Source organism: Danio aesculapii, chromosome 5, assembly GCF_903798145.1.
Source record: "Danio aesculapii chromosome 5, fDanAes4.1, whole genome shotgun sequence".
Classification (NCBI taxonomy): Eukaryota; Metazoa; Chordata; class Actinopteri; order Cypriniformes; family Danionidae; genus Danio; species Danio aesculapii.
The window spans coordinates 5,167,489-5,189,190 of NC_079439.1; the positions used below are offsets into that span (position 1 = coordinate 5,167,489).

The following is a 21,702-nucleotide window of genomic DNA, read 5'->3' on the forward strand; positions in this document are numbered from 1 at the left end:
ATTTTGAATGAATTAATACAGCCTTTCCGAGCAAAAAAAATATTTTTATTTATATGTATATATTTATATGTATATATGTTTGTATGTATATATGCGTGTATGTTTACATACATACATACATGCATACATACATTTATAATTATACACATATATACATTTTGTGCATCACGGTGCATTGACGATGCTTTCCATACACAGTGTTGTATTTTGGGGGTTGGCTAACAAGCTATCTGTATAAACACACACACACACACACACACACACGGACACACAGCACCTCACTGTCTCTCATTCAAACACATACACAAACATAGACAGCACCAAACATACACGCCACGCATGCTTGCTTGCTCGGGTGCGATATTGTAAGACCGCCCACTCCTGTTAAAATTACACCAGAGTTACCAACCAGTGCCGCGCTTTATTCGGAAATTTATTCCCGCGCTGCATGAAATCTGGAATGCATACAGCCGAGAGGAAAAGAGAGGAGAGGAAAAGTCACGCCAGCAGCCGAGAGGAAAAGAGAGGGGAGGAAAAGTCACGCCAGCAGGTGAAATGGGCCACAGTGAGAGAGAGAGAGAGAGAGAGAGAGAAAGAGAGAGAGAGAGAGAAAGAGAAAAATGGAGTACTTTCATTCCCTCAATCACAGAGAAATAGGGGCTTCTGCTGTAAGTGCCAGTGAAAGACTTTCCAGAAAACACACACAGTGAAATGTTTAAGTAGTTGGCGCCTTTAGTGTTGTAAATACTTGCGCTCGCCTCCCTCGTGACAGAGCGCATATGAGATGATATATATATACACATGTTTTGAGGATTGCATATGAAGGGGAGACGGCACCTGCAATGAAAAGGAAAGGGAATCCCACCGTTTTTAAATTTATTTCACAGTGTTTTGATGCCTAAACAAAGTGAAAGCACAGAACAGACTCACATTTAAGAGCAAGGGGCGGCCCCTGGTGGTTCAGCAGTATGGGTTGTGTATAGGGAGGCTCGGCTCTTTAATGTTTATTTGCCTTCAGAGAAAGACTGAAAATAAGGGAGAAATACAGTAAAATACTTTTACGTGATGATAGCGGGATAGAACTGTAAAATACAGGAGAATCCTGAGAAAACGTGTGGGTTGACAGTTATGGGCTCACGTGCTGTGCCTTCTTCAGTGTAGTAAGAGCGCAGCTGGATATTATTGCCCTCGCCTAATTCGCCATAGTATTCTACTGCGACATCGCGCATAGGAGATAAATGACGTCAGTACGTAATAACCGGTTATGATTATTACTGAACCAATATCAATCATTTTGACACCTCTAGTAACAAGTAACGATGCAGCACATAAAAAATCTATCGGAGTAATAGTATTAAACTCATCGAAAATATGTACTGAAGTAAAAGTGGAAGTAGGAGAAAAAGCAATACTCCAGTAGAGTACAGATACAGCCTTTTAGTACTCAAGTACAGTAGTAAAGTAGTTCTACTTCATTACTACTTGAAGAGGTGGTCTCGGTACGCTTTCAAACGAACCCTGGAGCGGTTCGTTTGTGGTGAGAACATGATCCGCACTAAAACAAACCCAACCGCAAAAAGTACTGTGCAATCCAGCTGCCATAGTCTGATGCTGTCCCATCTTATGGGGTTTGGAGGAAAAATACTTGTTGACAGCACCTTACCAACAGTTTTAAACAGAGAGAGAGGGGGGACAAACATTACCTGATGGATCGTTGGTAATGTTTCCAGAAGATGACCATGTCGCAGTTTAGCTAAATTAATTCACGCCTCCTCCTAACGCCTTCGCCGTTTGCAATGCATTAAACACTGTTTTCCAGCCACAGCCGCACTTCATTATCGAAATGTATAGTTTGTGTAAAGTGTTGTATACTATATAGCAGGGGTCACCAAACTTGTTCCTGGAGGGCCGGTGTCCTGCAGATTTTAGCTCCAACTCTAATCAAACACACCTGAACAAACTAATCAAGGTCTTACTAGGTATACTTGAAACACCCAGGCAGGTGTTTTGAGGCAAGTTGGAGCTAAACCCTGGAGGGACACCGGACCTCCAGGACCGAGATTGGTGACCCCTGCTATATAGTATACTATGGCCAGGCTTACAATCAGCCAGTGCAGCGACATTTTGTGTCTGCCGGTTTGTTGACTTGCGGGAGTTTCATCGGCATTTTCCCCCAAGTTAATTCTGACCAATCCAAAAGCAGTTTAGGATATACGTTCAATAACATCTGGCCAATGGGTGATGTGGATTTCGTCACATGACTGCATTTTGGTTCTTTTCAACTGGTTCGGACCAAAGCAATCAGTGTGGTGTGAAAAGGACCCAAAGACGGCAGAAAAATGCTACTATTTATCATTTGTTGCCCTTGGTCTGGACCAAATGAAGCGAACCACAGATGTGAAAGCACCCTTATTCACAGTTTTACATCTGTCAACATGACACAAATATAGGTCCCAGTGAACTGTGCATGTCACATTATTAATGACGGCTATTATTATAATATCAGGAATAGCAAAAATGAGCAGCTGGCTGCGTCTCAAAGGTCTCCAGCCTAACACACACACGCTCAGTCCTGCACACACACACACATACAGTTTAATCCAAATGATTCACCCTCCAGTGAATTTATATTTCTTTTCCAAATATTTCCCAAATGAAGTTGAACAGAGCAAAGAATTTTTCACAGTATTTCCTATAAAATTTTTTCTTCTGGAGAAAGTCTTATTTGTTTTATTTCTGCTAGAATAAAAGCAGTTTTTAATTTTTTAAAACCATTTTAGGTCAATATTATTAGCCCCCTTAACCAATATTTGTTTTGGATTGTCTACAGAACAAACCACTGTTATACAATGACTTGCCTAATTACCCTAACTTGCCTAATTAACCTAGTTAAGCTTGTAAAGGTCACTTCAAGCTGAATACTAGTATCCTGAAAAATATCTACTCAAATATTATGTTCTGTCATCATGGCAAAACTAAAAGAAATGAGTTATTAGAAATGGGTTATTAATAGGGCTGTAACAATACGCGATAAGAAACCGACATTGCGACACTCAGATCCACTAACCTATAAGGGAGAATCGCGACACACCCCGTAACTACCTTTCCAATCACGTGACGCCTGCCTGCAAAAGTTGAGCTAGCTGAAGAAGAACGTGAGGAAACATGGCAACCAACCCAGAGTTTGCGGACCCTTCCTCCTCATTTAAGTCAGCAGTACGGCAACATTTCGACTACCCGGTGGAGATAAACGATGGCAATCGTGAAGTCGACAAGACCCACACAATTTGTCGTAAGTGATTTAAGACGCTTCCCCAAGTGACAAGCAACACAACCAACATCCAGATGCATATCCTACGGCAACATCCAGAAATCAATTTAGAGTCAGCACAGAAAACAACCCAGCAGCAGCCTACACTACCTAGTTTCTTCCAAGGAAAATTTCCAGCGAATTCAGATCGAGCACAGAACATTACAAAATGCAATTGCAATTTTTATGGCACTGGATATGCAACCATTTTCGTTTGTCGATAACGAGGGGTTCAAGTATTTACTCAGTGTGCTCTAGCCCCGTTATGCATTGCCAAGCCGGGCGCATTTCTCGCAAAATGTTCTACCAAAACTTCCAGAGAAAACGAAGGCTAAAGTGGAGGAAGCCATGAGTACTGCTGAATCCATCGCAATCACCACAGATGGATGGACGTCCCGTGTCACAGACTGCTATGTGAGCATAACCGCACACTATATAACGGGTAATTGGCAAATAGCAAACCACGTCCTCCAAACACGCCCGGTGTATGAGAGCCATACAAGCAACCATTTATCGGGAATACTTAAAGTGGCTGTGAGAGATTGAAAGATCAGCAGTTCCTGTGACAACAGACAACGGCAGAAACATTGCCAAATGCTATCGAATCGGCCGGATTTCCACGTCATATACGATGCTTTGCTCACACTGTTAATCTGGCTGCGCAGAGAGGGATGGGCGTTCACCAGATGTCCCGACTCCTCGGCAGAGTGAGGAAAGTAGTCACGTTTTGTCACCGCAGCACAACACCTGCAGCTGTGTTGAAGGAGAAACAGGTGATGCTACAGCTGCCCTTACACCATAGATATTTACATTAGATGTTGACCTACCCTGTTGTTGTCTGTTGGAAGGAATGCGTCAATAGAGCCTCCATTTTAGTACAGGGTAGCGCTTCTTTGAAATTAACGTGGGACCAAGCTGCAGTGGAGGACTGTGGCTATCTAGAGCCAGAGATATACACATATTTGTATATATCTATGATCGGGAGTTTTCCCAGAGGTCAGTATACAAATATTTTTGTTAAATTACGAAAATAATTAATTTTACATCACTTTTCTACATCGATGGATAAGTGACCGCACAGACATTCCCACCAAAGAGCGTGTGTTTGTGTGTATGGAAATGTATTATCCTCCCTCCCTGTTAAATTTGATCTAATCTGTGTCCTGAAACACACACCCTCTCCTGCTTTCACTTCTCATGCTAACGGAGGGAGCGATTTGTTTGTGAATGAATCTCCGTTATGAACGACTCGTTCACTTAGCCGACAATAATATCAGTTTTTGACATCCGCAGCATCTTGTTGTCACATTTCATTTGCATTGTTTGCATATTTAACAAAACTAGCATACGCCTAGGATTTAGTACAAGTTGGTGCTACTTTCCCTCATGATCAGTGCAGTAAGAGACTATATTATCATCAATAACGTTACTTGTTTTTGTATGTTACGAACTTTTGTGCTAAACGTAAAAAACGAAATCTTACCTAAGAAATGTTCTACCTTTGTGCTTTGTTTTCTTTGTTTGCTCGTTACTACACTATCACGTTGGCACACTGTCTTGGCTAGTGCGGTTGAATGACGTTTGTCCTGGGAGCACTGTACAAATGTGGCGGCGGTATTGACGCATGCTCAGGGTCCGTATGCGATATCTAGTGTATATATCTACAAGCTGGTCCAGGATGTGGCTACTAGGTGGAACTCTAGCCACGACATGCTCGAGGCGCTACCTTGAGCAGCAGGCTGCTGTTTTCTCGGCATTATCAGACAAGAGTGTCAAGACGAACATTAAAGACATCGTCACTCTGTCTGATGATGATGTTAAACTAGACGAGGACGTGGTCCAGGTTTTTAAACCTTTTTAAACTGTGACAACCCTAATGAGCGCTGAGCAGATTCCAACTATTTCAATGATCTTGCCATTGAAACACAGAATCCTGGCCTCCATGAAGCACAGTGGCTCTGTCTCAACAGTAGTGAACGACATCAAAGCTGCTATTGCACATGACTTCGAGGACAGATACCCTGATACGGATAGGACACTGACTCAGTTTCTTTATATGAGCACTGCACTTGACCCCCGATTCAAAAGCTCTACCTTTCCTTGATGAGACCACCCATGACACAATCTTGAGTGTCTGATCGTGAGAATTCTGGACGATTGTTCACAAACTGTTCAGATATTTGATTGTTTTAATATTAATATCATTAAATACATTTAATTGAAATATTCAATTATAAAATATAATAAAAAAAATATAATAACTTTATTAAATAAAAGTGCTGTGTAAATCAGTCTATTTATTTAAAGTCATTAAAGTCAAGTCTATTTAAATATAGTCAGATAATAATAATAATAACAATAATAATAATAACAAAAATAACAACAACAACAACAACAACAACAATAATAATAACAAAAATAACAACAACAATAATAACAACAACAACAACAATAATAATAATAATAACAAAAATAACAATAACAATAATAATAACAACAACAACAACAACAACAATAATAATAACAAAAATAACAATAATAACAACAACAACAACAACAACAACAACAATAATAATAATAATAATAACAATAATAATAATAATAATAACAACAATAATAATAACAATAACAATAATAATAACAATAATAATAATAATAATAACAACAATAATAACAATAATAATAATAATAATAATAATAACAACAACAACAATAATAATAATAACAAAAATAACAATAATAATAATAATAATAATAATAATAATAATAATAATAATAATAATAATAATATAATGCTTAACTTTATTAAATTAGCTTTATTCATCCTGGATTTCATATCCTTCATTGTATCTAACATTATGCTGCAATTATGTTATGGATTTGGTCTTACAGGCCCAAACTTCCAGGGATGAGACAGAGGAGCAATCAGAGATAGCCTCCAGCAGCAGTGACTGTCCTCCTCCAGCCAAAAGAGCACCAATGGCTGAGCTGTTTGGAGACATCTTTTCAATTGAACTGCCATCATCATCATCATCATCATCATCATCATCCAAGTCTTTGTCTGAAGTGGTGAATGAGGAGGTGCAGCATTACAGAGCATTGCAGAGCCTCTGAGTGGACTCAAATCCACTTGTGTGGTGGAAGGACAACCAGAACCAGTTCCCCCATTTAGCCAAGTCGGCTAAAAGTTATCTTGGAATCCCAGCTACATCTGTCCCCAGCGAGAGAGTATTTTCTACTGCAGGTGACATTATCTGGTGAGAGGCTTGCTCTCTGTGCTGTGACGATGTTGACATGATGGTGTTTCTGAAGAAGAATTTTCAACTCCCTTAAATCAAACGAGTTTGGTTTTCTTAAGAGAAAGAAGTTGTTTATTTGTTTAATGTTTACTTGATTTGTGGTTTGCAGCACAGGCAGTAAGCCTCAGTTACCTCAGGGTGAAACAGTAGCCATTTAATTTGCTTTGTAAATGTAAGAGAACTTGATTGAAGAAGAATTTTTAACATGCTGGAATCATCTCCACAATGGAGTTTAGTTCTGTTTGTTTTTCAACAGTATTTGTAGTGTTATAGCTTTGGCTTTTTATTTATTTTATATATGGCCATTTATATTATTAATAATTTGCATAGTTAATCTTGTTCTTTGGTGTTCAGTTTATAAAGATTTTTCAAATGTTATTTAATAAAAATGTAGTTTTAAAAATCTTTTTTTTTTTCTCCCACCCCCCCACAAAAAAAAATCGTGATACGAACCAAATCGTGGGTCAAAAATCGTGATACGAATCGAATCCTGGGTCAAAAATCATGATACGAACCTAATCGTGGATCAAAAATCGTGATACGAACCTAATCGTGGATCAAAAATCGTGATACGAACCTAATCGTGGGTCAAAAATCGTGATACGAACCAAATCGAGGATCAAAAATCGTGACACGAATCGAATCGTGGGTCAAAAATTGTGATACGAACCAAATCGTGGATCAAAAATCGTGATACGAATCGAATCGTGGGTCAAAAATTGTGATACGAACCAAATCGTGGATCAAAAATCGTGATACGAATCGAATTGTGGGTCAAAAATCGTAATACGAACCAAATCGTGGATCAAAAAATCGTGATACGAACCGAATCGTGGGTCAAAAATCGTGATACGAACTAAATCGTGGGTTTGGTGTATCGTTTCAGCCCTAGTTATTAAAGCTATTATGTGAAGAAATGTGTTGAAAAAAACAGAAATTGCGGAAAAAACATACAGGGGGGCTTACAAGTCAGACTTCAACTGTATACTGGCATGAAGAGAAAGAGAGATATCTGGGTCTGAATTTCACACAGTTGGATCTGCACTTTGACAACAGAGGCTGTGTGTTTTTTTAAAGCTGTGTGTTTGCCTGAGGGGGAAAAACTTCATATACAGCGGTTCCCCTTTGAGTCCACCACGTCTGCAAAAACTAAAAATAGACCGCGTCTGAACCACAGCGCATGCAGAGGTCCAAAGAGCAAAGAAATAATGAAATAAAAATAACACAAATACCAACTCAACACTAAAACACACAGACAAAAAAACTGAAGCGTAATCTAGCTGCTCTATTGGTGTGATTATAAATAAATAAAAACATTTGAGAAAACTGAGCACTGTCATTAGTTATTGCTATTAATATGAATTATTATTGTTTATTGTTATTAGTAGTAGTAGATAAAATTATTTGACCAACATTTCAGTAAATTCTTAGTAAATGAGTAAATAAAAGAATACATATTTATAATAAATAATGATATATTATTTGTTATAATATTAATATTGACTAATAATAAATGATACCAAATTACAATAAAATAAATCAATAATCACAATAATTACAAAAAAATATTTTAATAAATAAATAATAATAAAAATATTACAATTTTATCAAATACATTTAAAAACAAATACTTTAACTGTATTTAAATGATTTTAATATTATATTTTATTTATATATGAAAATATAAAAATATATGTTTTTATTAATTAAAAAATACTAACAATTATTTATAAAAATGGATAAAAAACATTATAGTTAATAATAATAATAATAATAATAATAATAATAATAATAATAAATTTGTAAATAATAAATTACACCAACATTTCATTAGGTTAATAAATAAATAATAAATGCATAATTATAATAAATAATGACGTATTAATTGTTATAATATTATATTGCTTAATAATAAATAATCCCAAATTACAATAAAATTCAATAAAATAAAGAGAATTTTAAAACTAGAATAGAATAAATAAAGATATAATACAAATATTATCATTTTATTAAATAAATTAAATATTAATAATTTAATTGTATTTAAATGATTCTGTATATTATATTGCATTTAATTAGATCTCAAAAAATCTAATAGATTTAGAAATCTTATTCTAAAATAAAATGTACCCCAAAAACAAATATTGAACACATCTGCATTACAACAACAACAACAACAAAATCCTAGCATTCCTGTTAGTTAGCCAAAGTTAAAACCTGGCCGGACCAATCCATCAGGATCTTTATAGTTAATAAAAAGAGACTAGAAGTCCACGTCCTCATTTCTCTTCTCACTGAACAAAGCGAGAGATCTTCAGGCAAGAGCTTTCAGTCCATTATCTTTAATTAATCAAGTTCTTGGAAATGAGTTTCAGTCTTTCAGTGCAAACATAACGGCGCTTTAAACAGGAAGCAGAAAGATAACAGTTTCAGGCATTAATCTCTGCTTCATCGTTAACGTTCACGTCAGAAATGGGGTTTTTAGGACTGGACGATTGTGGGAAAACGTGACATTGTTGTCGAGTATTTCAATAACGACTTTATTACAATATAACATTTCCCTACAAAATGATAGAACATTTATTTATGTAATGTATTAAAATAAACAGGTAAAACATACTTTTTGATCCGATTACTTATAAACATCTGCTGATGTATCGACTGATCTCTACGACTTTAAAACACTTCACTGTCCCTGTATCTGTGTTTGCACTCGGTTAACAGAGGAGAAAAATGGTGAATCAATGACCTTCATGGCCAATCACAGTCATTTCTGTTGAGCACATGAGCACAATGGCCAATCAGCGGTGTTTAAGGATGCGTTCAAATGTTGGTCAGAAAATGGAAGTTTTAAAATTTCAGTACTGATTTGTACCGAACTCTATACTTTTGATAACACTAATGGAAACACAACTAGCGTGGAAGTAGTCAGACGTTTAGAAGTCGCAAACTTTAAGAGCCCGATTACACACCCGACGCAATAAGGTCTAATTTTCAGACCAGCGCAACTAATTTTTACGTTTGGTGGCTTGTTGTTTAAATAGCAAATCCATTTGTGCCACTTTGTGGACTCATCGGTGTGCTGGTCCAACACAATCTCACGGCAATTCGTAACTTTTTTTTGTGGCTAATTCGTACAATTTAGTATGATTTGCTCATCCTCCAATGACGGTTGGGTTTAGGGGTGGGGTTAGGTGCCACGCCTCCTTTTTAAAATCGTACCATTTTGTACGACTGAACTCGTACGAATTCGTACGAATTAGCCACTAAACTGTCAAAACGTAAAATACATTTTCTCGTGAGATCAGGCTGGCTGGTCTGAAATAGAGGCGTGTTAAGGCGCATTGTTGGCATGTTGCTATTTTGAGGAACTGAAATAGACCGCGTCATTGACCAACTAAAAGCTGCTCTAAAAGTCCAGCGCAGAGCGCGTTAATTATGCGCCTATGTCGTACACATTGCTTAATACACACAGGATGTACAGCAACACACAAATATCTTTACAGATGAAAACAATTAAAGGATTAAAATGTTACAAAAATTATTATTTTCTACATAAATATAAAAACCACTGCCTCCATGCCTTCACCTCGGGGGGCTTTTTTCAGGTTATTCATGACAATTTGTATTAGTATGATGTTATTATTATTATTAGTATTATTTATTATATGCATATTTATATTTGTTTTATTAAAAACAAGTTTAGATTTGTCCACCTGTCGGGTTTTGGAGACGTCTGCATCAACATATGGGGCATAAGAACAGGAAGTGTGCTTGGATATAACTTGGATACAAGTTTTTTAACCACACGTCATTATTATTGTAAATTTTTCATTTGCTGGAAATTAGAACTGAATTTAGAAAGAGTTTTGAAACAAATCTTTGCACTTAACAAATGAAATTAAATTTAGATGTCTTCAGAGGAGTGAGTTTTCCTTACACTACGAAAGTAAAGGATTTAAGTAAAGGAGTAAAAGTAAAGAGAAAGTAAAGAGGCTGAATGGAGGAGGCTCGTTCTTCATCCTCCCGCTAAAGATGCTTTGTTTAACTGTTTTCTCACTAGTGAAGCATTCAGTTTTTACACTTACAAAGTCTACCATGTAAATAGCAAATGCTCCATGGTGTGATGCAACTGACTCTTAAAGGTGCAGTATGCAAATTTGGCACCCAGTGGTTGAACTAGATTGAGGACAGGAGCGACTGATTTAAACCATGTTCTAAATAAAAGCAACAGCACCCAATAGACAGAATATTTTCCATATTTAAAGGAGTTTTTGTTCTAACCAACACCTCGAATTGATATATTAGAAATGGCTATTTCTCACAGGTGAACAACAGAAAACCATGACAAGAGCTTGACAATAAAATAAACAGTTTGAAATTGAACTTTATAACTAAACACGTGATTCAGCATGTACATTTAATAATGTTAAAGAGGGTTCATATGTATTCAATAGATTATAAACCTTACCATTTCATGAGTGAGTGCATATTCTGTGCTTCTGAATGGCTGTATTTCAATTTCTGTCGTGTTTTGTCTGGTGCAAACAACCAAATTGCCTATCACTGCAAATTTAGTCATGTAGCGTGTTGTTAGGACATGAGGTTACAATGTACCCTGCACACCTGATGTTTACGCTTGTAATATTTATATTATTTGATCATTAATAACCCTTATGTGGAACTCTGAATCTACGTCTCATTTCACAGCTGCTACTGTCCACCAGAGGTCACATTTCAGTCACGGACGCATTCTTAGAAAGCCTTTCTGAATAAATGAATGAAATATGCTGTTTTCCCAGCAAGGCAACCCGGGTTGCTGAGATATAATTGGCTAAACTGGCATTGAGCGGGTTAAAAGAACCAAAACAAAGACAGCGTTCCGGCAAGGAAAACACATTTTCAAAGCAGAATATCTGACTTCAGCATTGTTTTTCAGATAAACAAGAATGTTCACTGAGCATGTTTCTGAAATATCTGCAAATATATTATGCTATTTTTATGCTTTAGAAGAGTCAAAAACTTACAGCACCTTTAATGGGAATGTGAGATGAGACGAAACACCCAGAACTCATTAAGAGAATAAGCACAACCCTGTTAGATCATGCGCCAGGGCACAAACCGCAATTTTCCATCCTTAAAATAGCAAACGTAAATTCAGACACGCTCTTAATGCTTTTGCGCCATGCGCTTTAGCCTTTTCGTCTAGATCAGGGGTCACCAAACTTGTTCCTGGAAGGGCCGGTGTCCTGCAGATTTTAGCTCCAACTCTAATCAAACACACCTGAATGAGCTAATCAAGGTCTTACTAGGTATACTTGAAACACCCAGCCAGGTGTGTTGAGGCAAGTTGGAGCTAAACCCTGCAGGGACACCGGCCCTCCAGGACCGAGATTGGTGACCCCTGATCTAGATTGTTAAAATAGAGCCCCAAGGCTTTAATCCACAACTGCTCATTGCTGCTACTGCTATAGATTGTTTTGTTGTTTCTGTCAGAACAGCATGTAAGGCTCCACCTCCTTGATAGCAGCAGCTCATTTGCATTTAAAAGGGACATACACAAAAGCACTCAAACCCAAAGACGAGGAAAACATCAAGCTACACTGTAAAATGAATAGTTTCTGTATAATTTCACAAGTGTTTTCTGTTTTTTTGCCGTTGTGAATTGCATTATGGGATGTTGATCTCTGCTTGGTCCACTTTTGATGTTGAAAATTCAACTCTACAGTTTAACAATCAATGTGACTATTATATTAGTTCAAACAACTGAACTGTCAATAAGAAATAATATCTAGAGAAATACGTCTGTAAAATAACAGAAAATCAGCTGACAGTTTATTATCCTTCTGTAGCATAATATACAACACAAACCCAGACAATAGATCACTTTAAACTATTAAAAATGCTCATTAAAGTCAGTTTTTTTTTTTACTTTTCAAGGTTAAAAGTTGTTGGAAGAAAGATCAAGCTCTCATAATGTAATTCAAAAGCATAAATACATTAAACACACTTCATTATTATTGTTCATTTATTAATTTTCTGGAAATTAGAACTGAATTCAGAAATAATTTTGATACAAATCTTTGCACTTAACAAATGAAATTAAATATGGATGTCTTCAGAGGAGTGAGTTTTCCTTACACTACGAAAGTAAAGGATTTAAGTAAAGGAGTAAAAGTAAAGAGAAAGTAAAGAGGCTGATTGGAGGAGGCTCGTAGATTGTTAAAATAGAGCCCCAAGGCTTTAATCCACGACTGCTCATTGCTGCTACTTCAGCTATAGATTGTTTTGTTGTTTCTGTCAGAACAGCATGTAAGGCTCCACCTCCTTGATAGCAGCAGCTCATTTGCATTTAAAAGGGACATACACAAAAGCTTATTGTTAACAGTTTAACAATCAATGTGACTATTTTATTAGTTCAAACAACTGAACGGTCAATAAGAAATAATATCTAGGGAAATAAGTCTGTAAAATAACAGAAACTGAGCTGACAGTTTATTATCCTTCTGTAGCATAATATACAACACAAACCCAGACAATAGATCACTTTAAACTATTAAAAATGCTCATTAAAGTCACTTTTTTTTACTTTTCAAGGTTAAAAGTTGTTGGAAGAAAGATCAAGCTCTCATAATGTAATTCTATAACTGCTAATTATATTTCTGACAGTATATAATAAATGATTTGCGGGGGATTTTGCGCTAAAACTTCACAGGCACATTCTGGGGATGCCAGAGATTTATTTGAGATCTTATGAAAAGGCATAACAGTGTTGCCTTCAGTATCTGGGCTCCGTCTGATGCCGACTGGAGGAGTCTTACATAACATTAGGTCTATTATTACTGCACTGTATAATTACGGCTTCTGAAACTGCCTGGATGTGTGGTGGAAGTTTAATGATGATCGTAGTCTTGCTTCTTCAACAGTCATGCTAACACCATCATTTACAGCGATAACAAGAAAACACCGCTCTGTTTGAATGACTGTTTATTCTGACGCAGTTTGTGGTTTGTACTGTAAGCAGAAGACGGTCAGACTGGATTTCAGGGACTTACTGCACAAACCAGAGCAAAGGAAAACAACACTCACACTTCCTCTTCGAGACACTGAAAACTGCACTAATGAGTTTACCTCGTCTTCACCATGGAGATATTTTCAGCCGTACACCACTGCTTTTACTGCTCACCAAGATGATCGTATATTTGTTACATTAATAAATAAACACATACAAACATACAAATAATACACAATATTTAAAATGTGGTGATGATGATAATAATAATAATAATAATAATAATAATAATAATAATAATAAGTTCTATTGATATGTATTATTATTATTATTATTATTATTATTTTATTATTATTATCATTATTATTATTATTATTATTATCATCATCATTATTATCATTATTATTATTATTATTATTATTATTATTATTATTATCATCATTATTATATCACTGTTTACAAGACCAAGGTCAGCTTTTTTATGTTTTTGCTTTTAATGTCCACTAATAAACACATAAAAGAAAATACACAATATTCTAAATATAAAATTATTAAATAATAATAATAATATTAATAATAATAATCCATATTAATATTATTGCTGCACAATATATAGTTTGAGCATTGATATCGCCAAACCAGGCTCATTCTGGAAACATACCTCTATATACATTTCTGGAGACTGCGAAATATATCCCGGGGGTACGTTTTTTTTTTGCCGTTTTTGTTTTCGCGAATCCACAAGAGGCGGCTATGTATGCTTTTTTAAATCTCAACACCTCGCAGACGGATATCCAATATCTAGCATGCTGAATATTCCAGAGCAGTCGGCCGACTCGACCGCACGTGTGGTCAGATGTAGTGACGAGCTGCAGCCAATGAGGGAGCTTATCAGCATGAGCTGAATGCCTGTGTGCTCAGAAGCTCAACAGAAACGTCTGTGATTGGCCAGAATGGGCATCGATGCACTCGCTGTACTCTATTAACAAGAACACGAGAGTCGGCTATATTAACAGGGGAACTAGAATTCTGTAACTATTATAATTACTGCTCATTCTGACCGTTCTCATATAAAACGTCATATTGTCACGTCATATTTACATTCAAAGCTTCTATTGAGATATTAAAATTAAGCTTTAATGTCTGTCTTCATATTTGATGACAACATTACCCTGAAAATATGATCTTTTTTGGTAATACAGCCAATAAATATGTAGTTAAGATACTAGAACACGCAAAGCTCAGGGGCTCGCTTTCATTTTCATTTTCAAACAGGAGCTATTTCGCTGCACAGAATATGCTCTTTTGTAAGATATATCTGAAGTAAACTTATATTTTGCTATCAGAGAGTTATGTTTATGTTAGCAGGAAGTTGCTAAGCAAAAAAATGCGTGCATATTTAAAGTGACAGTGAAAAGTAGCAGACATGCATGCAGTCATGTTGACCAATATAGTAAATAAAGGTAGAAATGCTCAGTTCTTCACTGTTGTATAATTTAAAAAATAACAATGTTAGAAAGAAATACACGGATATTTAGGAAACGTCACGGTGTTATAGATATGTTAGTTTTATATCAAAGAGTTATTAAATAACAAAAATTAAAAACTCTCTGTGTATTAATCCACTCGAGTCTTGCAGATGAGCGATTGATCCGCTGATGCTTCAGCTGACTGACCATGTTTTTTAGTGCTCCCTTGAAAGCTTGAAACGCTGTCAGTGATGTCATCAGCACATAAGCAGCCAATAGCGTTCAGCTTTTTCTGACGGCTCCTCCCTCAAAATTTCATTGGCTGTGGTTTGGTAGCTGGACTGAGCTGTTGGGGAACTAGTTGTTGTCAGATCTTGTAGTGTGTCACCCCCCGTCTTGTGGATCACTTACGTAGTGTCGCGTAGTGTGAACAGCACAGCGATTAAAAGACACAAAATCAAGTCATGTAGTGTGAACAGGCTTTAACAGGTATGAAAGTCATGCAATTTACAAAAATGACCAATAAAAGTCTGTTACTGATACTCTGCTGGCTGATTTGCATGTTGATTGTAATGGCGAGCCGTTTAGGTTTCATTTAGTGTGTTGTATTTACCACGCTTTGTGTTTTTCTGACATTTCAAAATGTCAGTTTATTTTCACTTTGTCACCGTTATTAAATCAGTGTGCTAGTGAGACAGCACAAGGGGACTTTAGCAATGACGAGGCTTCATTTTAACAGCAGAAGATGCCATCTGACAATGAGGGGAAAATGTCTCACAGCAGTTGTTTTCCATCCTATTAGATCACATTTTTATAAATGATCAGTCCAAGAGGTGGCGCTGATCGACAACAGTATCAGTTTAAAGATGATAAACGCAAGTAAAATAGATCAAAACTATCGTTTCAAAGCTGTCCAAATGTGACTGTTTACATGCATCAGCTGACGACCGGAAGTTCTTAGCATTCTCCTTGCGCATACACACAAAGCATAATAACTAATTTTGCGTTCCAAGAAAAAGGTCTATACAGGTCTATACAACCGGCCTCTGAGCGAGCTGATGGAGGATCACGTGAGCTCTACTGGCGCTCCTATTGGCTGTCACTCAAGAAAGTCGCTCTTTATTTCGCATAAAGTTGAAAGATTCTCAACTTTGTCACGTCACATTTGGTTGCAAACGGTCGCTGTGGCTGGCGTCGACGGAGGTCACCGGAAGTCGCACGCTCTCCGTTAAAATGAACTGTCGCTCGTAGTGTAAATGAGGCTTAACATTTCTCATGCAACTGACATTTCTCTTACTTGCAGACTTTTAAATGATGTTTAAGTTGCAAAAATGTACTAAAGACTACAAAACCACAGCGGAATGAACCGCCAACTACTCCGACATATGTTTTACACATTGGATGCCCTTCCAGCCGTAACCCAGTACTAGGAAACATCCATACACTCATTCACACAATACGAACAATTCAGTTTATTCAATTCCCCTATAGCGCATGTGTTTGGACTGTGGGGGAACCTGGAGCACCCGAAGGAAACCCACACCAGCACGGGGAGAACATACAAACTCCACAGAGAAATGCTAACTGATCCTGCCGGGGCTCAAACCAGCGACCTTCTTGCTGTGAGGCGACATCGCTACCCACTGAACCACTATGGCACCTGCACAATAGCAAACACTGCAGCAATATTACCATATTTTTTAGACATGCACCATGAAAATACCTTGAATTAGAATTTAGCATTGTAAGGTAAAGTAGATGAATACATCAGTGAACTAAACTGAGTCAACAACTTTGGAATAGCCTCATCCTTCCTTAGAAAAGATGTGAAAATACTAACTAACTAAAATAAATATAATATAGAAGGTATAAACTATGATACATTATGACATATTAATATTTAATATATTTTTATTATAATATTTAATTAATAAATAAATAAACAAAAGATGCAAATAAAACACAAACTAAAGTATTGAAAGGAGAGCAGAGCAAGTGAACAGCAGACAGACCATAATGTACATCAGTGACGCTCGCTGGAGACATGCAGATATTAAAGCTGAGGAGTGACAGAGTGTGTGCTACGTGGTGTGTGTGTGTTTGTGTGTGTGAGATATAAATACAGTCTTGTGAACTCGACCTGCTAGTGCTAGCGTGAAGTTTTTTGATCAATGTGTGTAAGGTCAGACGTCCAGACAGCTGCAGGAGGAGATACACAACACCCACATTTACACCCCGCTGACTATATATACACACACACACACACACACACACACACAAATCTATACACACACACACACACACACACACACATATGCACTGCCTCACACACACATTTTAACATCAAGTTACTATACACAAAAACGTGCATACACACATACACACACAACTCTATACACGCATGCACACCCTCACACCAGGTTACTATACATAGACACACAGTGATTCTACACACATTCACAGTCACTCCAGTCCGTCCACACACACACACACACACACACACACACACACACACACACACACACACACACACACACACACACACACACACACACACACACACAGTGACTCAACACACACATGCACAAAATCTCTAATACACACTAACACACAGGCACACACATTGACTTTGTATGTGCTATACACACTCATACAAAACTCTAAACACAAGGCTTTTATACACACAGTGACTCAACACACATATACACAAAAATCAATCCAATACACACACACATAATCTCTCTGTCTGTGTGTGTGTGTGCGTGCGTGCGTGTATATGTATGTGTATATATATGTATAGGTCGCATTTACGGTATTCAGTTTCTGAATGGTTTAGACACAAGCCAAGAGTTGGGTGACGCTGTCTGAGCCTTGCATCATAATTTTTTTATTATGCACGGTAATACTGTATACTGAGGTAAAATAGGGAGGAGTTTTGACGGTATTAAAATTTGGATATTGCCCAAGCCTAATATACATATATGATTTTTTCCATCTGTGGTGGCAAACTCTGTTGGGCAGATCTACCAACTGTTGGGCAGATCTTTACACAGATCTACCAACTAACTGCGGCGTTATTTCAATAACAAACGTCGTGAGCGCAGTACTACAAGTCGAGATTGTATTTATGTAACACGAGCATGTGTATCTCTGTGCTCGAGCGCCGATTTCCTCTGTTCGTGCACAAAACTTCTTGCGTGCCCTCATATACGCTGCTCAAGTGCAGATTTTCTTGTGCGCTCTCAAATAAACTCTGCTCTCTCCAACATTCATTAGATTTGCTAGGATTATTTATGAATGTCTCTAATAGACCTACAGAGCGCATTAATGCGTCCTGAAGTAAAGTGAAACGGCTATAAACTCCAGCAAGATAAAGTCATTGTATGCAGAGCCACACACACACACACACACAAATATATTCACACGAACACACAAGCTCATTTTATTCATTTAGAGCTCAAAACGGCCTGTCCTTCTGTTCCCGAAAACAACATTACACATTCAGAAAAGAATATTTATTGATTTATTAAGGTTTATAATTTATTATACGCTCTTCTATTTTATTGTATTCTTACTTGATCATTACTGTTATTGTTTACTAGGCGCAATATAATATTTTACTTCACATCACACCAGACAATTTATTTATACATTTCCTTTTATAATAACGACAGAAACTTCTTCTCAGGTCCGCTGTGAATGAACATCAGCCCTGCTCATCTTGGTCCTGATCAATTACACACACACACACGCACACACACACAGAACAAGAGCCTGAAGTGCAGAGCAAGCATAGAGAAAACACACACTGCAGATCAGCACTCACTCACTCACAATGCCTTCACCAACAACACAGAGCAGCTGAAAGCACCTAAAGCTGACAAAATATTACAATGAACATTATTACTGTCAATTCAATGAAGCTCTTGAATGATGTTTTATTATAACATATAAAGATATTGCTTCCAGTTTCACTTTCACTACCAGAAACAAAACAGGGTTAATAGTATAGTAGAAACATAAATCTATTTTCATTCATTCATTCCTCTTCTTTCAGCTTAGTCTCTGATTTATCAAAGGTCGTCACAGCAGAATGAACCCCCAACTATTCCAGCATATGCTTTACACAGCGAATGCCCTTCCAGCTGCAACCCAGTACTGGGAAACACCTATACACTCGCATTTACACATACACACACGGCCAATTTATTTAATTCAATTCCCCTATAGCGCATGTGTTTGGACTGTGGGGGAAACCGGAGCACCCGGAGGAAACCCACACTGACATGGGGAGAACATGCAAACTCCACACATAGATGCCAACTGACCCAGCGACCTTCTTGCTGTGAGGCGACAGTGCTAACCACTGAGCCACCGTGTCACCCCTTTGTCATATTATTATTAAACTATTTTTATTTCACACATTTTAGTTTGCACTTCTCCCAGAACAGTCACAAAGAAATATTTAACGGTCAAAATTAGAATTTTAAATAAGTAAATAGTTTTATATCTGGTTGTCGATTAAATATTTCTTTATTTTTTGTACTTTAATTTAAAAAGAAAATATAATAATGATAATAAATATATATTTTTAAAAGTTAGAAGGAAATATTAATTAATAAAAAAATTAATTTATATATATATATATATTTTAAGAAAATAAATAAATACTACAAATGTACAGAAACATGAATACAAAAATAAAAGCAACAAAAAAAAAATCAATGATATTAAAATGACAATACATATTGTATTCATATTATATTATATTCACAATGTCTGAAAAAAGTTATATAAAAATATATATTCACATAAATAAAAATACTGCACATTTCTATTTCAGAAAAACTAAAATATGCTATAAGCAAAAAATTAATTTTTTTATATAATTAATAGCATGTTATTATAAAATATGACAAAAATAACACTGTCAGGAACATAAATTAAATTAAAATTAAAAATTATTCCAAGACAACGCAGCAATACAGAAGAAACACAAGAGGTTCCACGGCCCTCCATTGAGGCCAGTTTATATACAGGCATCCAAACAGTTGATGAAGCATTGTCTTTAATCAATTGTAGAAACAGTTTGTTAATTCTATTGATCACATAATGAAATCATTGTCAGCACAACGTTCCTGTAACTGGCACATTCCAACCGTTCAATTGATTGAAAACTAGAGAGGAGCGTGGGATTATATCAAGCAGCACGTACATTTATAACATTAACTTTGAGTTTCTTTTTAAAAATATTTAAATAATATATGGAAATTAATTCAATTTGTTTAACAAACATATTTACAATTTAATTGTAGATTTAAATGATATAATAATAAATTTTACTAAATAAAATTTATGAAACATTTTCTCCTTTACATGTTTAATAAATATATTTGACTCTTTTATATATTTTAAAATATATTTTTGCCTTAACATGTTTAATAAATATATTTTACTTCTATATTTTAAAATATAATTTCGCCTTTATATTTTTAATAAGTATATTTTACTCGGAGTTTTATTTTTTTATCATTTTTTAAATATTTTAATTTATTTTATTTTATTTTAAGCTGGTGTGACAATCTTCATTGTAAGAAAATCTATAGAATTAAAGTGAACAAAAATATCTAAATGTATTGTATTAGTATATAAAATAAATACATTTAAAATTTAAACAAACATTACAAAAAAGTATGCAAATCGACTTTATTAAGTATTTCAGCCTCATTTTTAATCATCACCATCACCATCTAGTCAGAGATATTAATAAACAACACGTCTATCATTTCAGATGACAGTCGGAGATGATTTTGTCTCGTGCGCGCGCAACATGTACCTGCCACAGCTTCGGTCACGCGCACGGGCTGTAACCTTTCACCTTTACTAACCCGTCTTAATGAATGACGTGCACAGACTACTCAATAATCAATAATCCATAAACCACCAGTCAAATCACAAACATATTCGCTTACCTTGCTGTGTATCTCAGTACTGTATGATCCTGGATCAGTCAGAGGAAAACAAATCACTTTTTCTGCCTCCAGTCATCCATTAAACGAACTCAACTGCGTGTATAATCCAGTACAGCGCGTGTAGTTATTATTCCCCAGCGTCACGGCGACGTTAAACGTTCATAAATGTAAATCCACAAGCGAGAGATGTACACAAACATGGCAGAAATACACAAATATCACACTGCCAAAACAAGCGAAACAGTCACGGCCAGGAAGTGTCAGGTAGGTGCCTTTGATCTGAGTGACAGGTTGACCGACCAATCGCATGTGTTATAAAGATATTCGATCCCTCCCATGAGGAGAGTAAGCCAATCGCGTCGAGGAACGCGGTCTGTGTGAATTTGAAGTGGACGCGCAGGTGCATCTGAGCAGCAGTCATTTTTTTCTCTGCCTCTTTATGTCTTGTATTATAATAACACTTTCATATTTAGTCAGTCTTATTATTAAATTAACTAAATGATACACTTAGAAATGTAATCATTCAAACAAAGACACCTGAGACCAAATATTTTATATTTAATAATTTTTGTAAAATTTATTTTATAATATAATTTTATAAATAATAATAGTAAATATTTTATTTCTGTTTACTTTTATT

At 36.2% G+C, this 21,702-nt stretch overlaps 1 protein-coding gene across 1 annotated transcript in view; it reads right to left on the reverse strand.

The window, feature by feature from the left end:
* LOC130229902 (ras-specific guanine nucleotide-releasing factor RalGPS1-like) overlaps window positions 1–21,322 on the reverse strand; it is a 155,664-nt gene extending 134,342 nt beyond the window's left edge. Inside the window, exon 1 of the mRNA XM_056458922.1 lies at window positions 21,063–21,322. The gene's annotated coding sequence lies outside the window, so the exon portion shown is untranslated. The remainder of the gene's footprint in view (window positions 1–21,062) is intronic.
* Window positions 21,323–21,702: the final 380 nt, after the last annotated feature.